The sequence below is a fragment of the Lethenteron reissneri genome, chromosome 19 (genome assembly GCF_015708825.2).
Source record: "Lethenteron reissneri isolate LAM-NWPU_2019-01 chromosome 19, ASM1570882v1, whole genome shotgun sequence".
In the NCBI taxonomy this organism is placed as follows: domain Eukaryota; kingdom Metazoa; phylum Chordata; class Hyperoartia; order Petromyzontiformes; family Petromyzontidae; genus Lethenteron; species Lethenteron reissneri.
Genome location: NC_083797.1, coordinates 6,864,514 through 6,870,586, shown reverse-complemented (window position 1 = coordinate 6,870,586; position 6,073 = coordinate 6,864,514).

Below are 6,073 nucleotides of genomic sequence, written 5' to 3'. Positions count from 1 at the left end.
AATGGACCCCCCCCCCTCCATTAATAATAATTAGCGGGTGACGTCACTCCACATGGGGGGGGGGCGAGGCGCCTCCCCCCCTCCTCGGCGTCAACTGACAACCCTCACTACAAAGGCAGAACCCTGACGTCACGCGATCTCCATAACGCTATTAAAAAGGATGTCATGATGAACAAGGGATTATAACCTTAAAATTAAATCGGTCTGTATCACCGCGCCCGTACAAATTGCACACGAATGGATGCAATGAATATCACGTCGCGGTCTGATTTTCGCTTGCAAGTTTCAGATTTACTGAAATACACCCGTCCTTGGACGGGCAAAATGCTAGTGGATAATATTGGTTGTGAAAACCTACATGTTAAACTCATAAATGTGCCCCATTCTTTCATCTGCTGCGCCAGGAGATCGAACCGGTGCCCTCTGCATCGCAAGTGTTAGTGTGTCTTTACCATCACACCATGGCAGCGTCGAAGTATAAGTGCACTTTGCATCGTTATTTCTCACGATATTTTCAGTTCCCTATACACATAGTGTGCGTAAATATAATATTAAATATACATTTTTAAAACACCCCAAGCACATTATTGTAGCACACGGCATATTGCAGTATTGAATTCCAAGTTTTATATTTTTCCCCACTGCATGCTGACATTTTGAAAATTGATCACAAAGCAGACTGAAGAAATCTAATTAGTGCTTTGGGATTTAATCAATTAACCAGGTTTAATTTCTGAACCTGTTTTAGATGCAATGTAAATTGCCAACCCACAAGCAATTTGTTTTCTTCAGGAATCCTTCACAGCTTAGCACAAAAACCAAACGAAACAACGCAACGCATCTGTATTTTCTGCTTGGCAAACAAATAATTATCTAAAGGTAACCTTTGGGTAAGTATAATGAAAAAAATATATATGTGTATTTTCAGCCATGCTATTAATCCACTTCTAGATGAGGACCTCCCTATGTTGTGCAGGTCCCGGTGGGGTTTTAACAATAATTCGCCAGGCCGGTCAGTGCGAGTTGAAGGCAGGGGGGGGAGGTAGATGTAGGAGCACAGAAGTACAGTACAATAATGGATTTGAATGGCACTGCCCTCATCTGCCCAACCGCGTAGTCAGCACTATCCAGGCTCAAAGCAGATGAGCTTCCAATACCTGATTTGAAGCTTTCATGACTGCAGGAATTACTCTTTGGTTCTTTCGGTAAAGTCACGTAAAAAGAAAATAAATTAGATAATAGAATACGACGTATGGATTGCCACACAAGCAATCGTCTTCAGGTAAGAATGAATGAAAAAACAAACCTAGTAAACTTAGAAATATAATGCAATACAACACAGAGAGTCGGCTAACACAACAGTCAACACCCTACCTGGTTGATTACGTTCTTCCAAAGATTGCTAAATTTAGGAGAGAGACAAAACACAGACACGGAGACACACAGACAGACACACAATACCTGATTGTTTCTGGTGCGTTTGGGGTGATATGGGCAAAGGCGAGAACGTATATAATAACTAAACATTACTCAAGTATTCAAATTAATATATACCAAGAACTTTAAGTAATATTGTAAATAACTTAATACATACATTTGTATTTAAGGCTTTCGTGATTGCAGGGATTCATTTTCTTGGTTCTTTCTTTTATTATTTCCTTTCTACGTAACTTAATACATATCGGTATAATAATTTGTACTTGGTGTGGTTCAATTGTATAGTTTGGGATAAAAAATATATATATCCGAAAACTGTTATGCACAAATTTATTCTTGTTCGTGCGTTTCAAAGCTATGCAATGTGCAGCACGTTTAATTATTTGACTGCACGTAACAGATACGAGCCTGTGACAGATAATTCATCTGCAAACCATTTTTGGTGTAATTATTTTCCAATTTTATACCAATTGCGCTATCATTGTCACGTCATGAAATGAAGCATCAATTTATAACCATGACAAAGCAGTGCATCTCCACGTGTTAAGAGAATAGCTGCCAAAGGTGATGTCACGACTGCAGTACTTACTAGATCCCTTGAGGTGACTTATCCACACCAACTGCGCTGCTCTCTCCCATTTCTCCTGAAATGTTTTACAGGTAGCAATGCTCTTTTTAGCCACGTTGATAATGTACTCACTCATTGGTGAGAGGGTTAAGACCATAATCCTGCTACACTATACTGTACTCAAATTCAGGGTCTCAGCAAGCCCTGGCTCAGTGATCTGACCCCTGAGCCATCTGGCCACCTCGCAAACTATTTTGTCATTTGTGTGCCCAACAATATACCACGATAATAGCTTGAGTCGCGTTTCTTACTTCACAGCGATGTGCATGTTTTATAAATATTCATCACTTTCATATTAGCATTTATATATGTTAATTGCCCAAGTTTGAAATGTTGTAGTGACACATACTACAGCTTACTTATCTTCAGAATATTTATTTTGTCTGATTGAAATCATATTTCAAATCTAAGGTAAGCTGCACAGGTAATTGTGGAATTATGCCGACATGCCCAGCACATGGTGTATGCTGCTGTCTTGTGGACAGGGAAAAGTACTGCAAGGCTTCATCATCATAATCTGTTCTGACCTTCAACTATCTTCTTGGTTCTTTCGGTAAAGTCACGTAGAAGGGAAGTAATAAAATAATAAAAATAAAACATAATAAAATAATTCTCACGACGTTTCGGCCACAACGCAAGCAGCCGTCCTCAGGTGAAGAACAGGTCTGTCGAGAAGACAGAGTCATTCAGACTCTGTCAAGAAGACAGAGTCATTCCATTCTACGTGACTTTACCGAAATAACCAAAAAGAAAAAAAGTTTTGCTTGCTGGCTGGCTGTCTGGCTGATTGGCTGGTGCGTGAGCGGGCAGGTCTGTCGAGGCTGCTTGCGTTGTGGCCGAAACGTCGTGAGAATTATTTTATTGTTTTATTTTTATTATTTTATTACTTCCCTTCTACGTGACTTTACCGAAAGAACCAAGAAGATGAATTCCTGCAGTCACGAAAGCTTTAAATCGAGACCTTCAACTAGTTAGCAACAATGGGGGCCCAAACGAATTTTCACCATGGTTCTCTTTCTTTAACCAGGGTTACTCCAAGCGCTCAATCTCTATCATTGCTGTTCTATATATATGTTACGACTGCCTCTATTCACGTGATTTTATATCATCCCCTACTCTTGTTTCCTTCTCCTTTAGTGCTACATCGCCAAGCTAGGAATGCTGCCTAGGCTTATTCTTGTCACATGTCCGAACCACTTTCGCCTTCTTGCCCAAACCTTGTCTCATGAAGTTGTTTTCCTACAAATCATTTTCTGATACGATCACTTCTCAGTCTCCACCAATTTGATAGTCCTAAAATCTTTCTCAACCAGCTAACCTCTGTCACTACATTAAAGCATCTAGTTTCCTGCAAGGCATCGCTTCTAAACTGGCTAAATATTATTTTTTTAAAAACATGTTAAATAAATATCACGCCAGGATTATAATCGTTTGTTCATCTCATGAATCGCTTAACGCTACGGGCGGGGATTGTTACACGAGGGGCTCCTGCAATAGGCAACGTCACCGATTCTGTATTTTTTTCCTACAAAGGCAGTTAAAGAAAAACGGGCTTGGGCAGGATATGTCACGAAAAGGGATGGCCGGTCGTAGAGAATAATGATGGAGTGATAGCAAGGAGAGGACATGCATTCGATAGCAGACATCTGTAATGACGACCGACACACGTTCTTGCTTTACTGTGAGCCTTTATCGTAGACACGAACACTTTCTTTGGCCCAAACGTTGTCTTCTCTCCGACCGTCCCTTCCCCTTGAGCTATCCCCCTTTTATATCCCTCCAGCTCCCTTTCTCGAGGGTCCGCTCACCCCATTTCCCTCTGCCAATCCTCATCCTTCTTCCCTAACGGTTGTCAACCGTTCCCCCCCAACAGTCAACCCTCGTTTCAATCTCTCTACCAATCAGTTTAATTATCTGACCGTAACCAGACCACTGTTAGGCCTCCCGGCACCAATCAGAGGCCTTTAACACATTCCCTGACTGTCCGTCTGCACGCGTACCATGTCAGGAAAGTGGTTTATTGCGTCGGCCATTACACATCTACCGTGATCAGTTCACGTGTAAATTGTTACATAATAGGAACGTGAGAGATGGTGCCTTCAGGAAATAATTCAACCCCGATTAGATAAATCTTGGGATAGCTGAACGGAGTTCAAAATAACTCACGAACAAACACCACCTTGTGAAAGACCCAACGTAGAAGATTCCTGGGTTTGATCATCCACGAAGCTCATGGTCCACCCTAAACCGCATCCGCACAAGCCATGGCAGATGCGGATACCTGATGCACAAATTTAAACTTAAAAACTCTACAGCAGTAGCGTGCGACTGTGGTCATCCAAAACAGAGCATACGACCTGTCACGACACAATGCCCCGATCCACAAATACGAAGGAGACATCACAGCGAGACACTCCGCTGCTCGTGACACGATCATCTGGCTTCACCACCTTAATGTGAAATTGCAGTTGTTGCTCTAAATCTTCATCAGCCGTACGACAAGAAGAAGAATAAAATTACAATTTGCCCCATTGTTGGTAATAATCACGTCATTGTTTTCATGGCAAAGAGAGCATTCACTAGAATGTGATTTGAGGCCATACCATGCATCATACACAATGTATCATCAGCAGCAACAGCATAGATACCGCATGCAATTTACAAGCAATGCTTATTTTATATTATATCTCATGTATATAATACATATATTTCTAGAATTAGCTGGCTAAGAGTAATTTTCTCCTCACTAAAGATCACCCGACTGTGATTACACTTGAGCCAGAAAAGGAAGAAAGTTTCCTAATCATATGCAGAGAACATTGCAGTACTCTATTGCAATAAATTCTATAAGTGATGGAGTAACGTTTTTTAACCTTTAGACCAAGATAGAACCTTTAATAGGACAATGTCCTTGCACAAGTGGGAACATTGCTTTTTCACGGCAAAAAGTGTCTGCTACGGACCAATCCATGAGATTCTGCAGTGCCCATTTGGAAACCTCAACAATGGGTAAAACGCGACGTGTATAGTATACATGTACACAGACAGCCCTTTGTTAATCTACTGCTGGCTGAGGGCCTCACTCAACACACCGTGCTGTCAATGGGGGCTATTTGATCGTAGAGTGCCAATACTCCCATATTGGCTGGGAGTCTATCAGAATTGGCATCGACCTCCCGGTCACTATTGAAAGCAATCTGTGGATATTTGAAGGGGATGTTTTAGAAAATAAATTCGAAATTAAAACAATATCCTGGAATAGCTTCGGTCAGAATTGGCAAACCCCCCCCTGTGCGGTGGGGTGAAGGTGGGAAGCACAGATATAGGAGCATATAATTACAGTACAACAATTAATGTTGCTGTACTGCTCTCTGCATAACAATATAGCAAATATAGCCACCATGTAGTACAGTAAGTCCTCGATTAATGCGGTAGATGCGTTCCTTAAAAGTGCCGCGTTGAGCAAAAACAATTTCCTCATGAACAATGCAGTAATGATCAAGTTTGGCGAGATACGATGTACGCACCATGGAATTGGAAAAGGATCGCAAGCTACCATTCCTGGATGTTTTGATCGAGAAGAGACCTGATGGCTCGTTGGGACGCTCTGTCTACAGGAAAGCCACCCACACGGATGCCTATCTAAAGCCTGACTCCCACCACCATCCAGCCCAGAAGAATTCCCTCATCAAAACCCTACACCATAGGGCCCGTTGCATCTCCGACCAGCATCACCTAGCCAGTGAGCTGGAGCACGTACACCAAGCCCTCAGGATGAACGGATATTCTGACCGTACAATCCGCAAAGCTGTATCCCCAGCCATGGGTAGACAACCATCTGAGGATCCAACTAACACCATCACTTTGCCATACATAGCAGGGGTTACCAAAACGATTTCAACATTTTTAAACAAACACAAGATCCAGGTTCGTTTCAACACAGTACACAAAATCCGTGATTTGATCCCATCTGTAGAAGATGTGATTCCTGATATGCAATACCCGGGT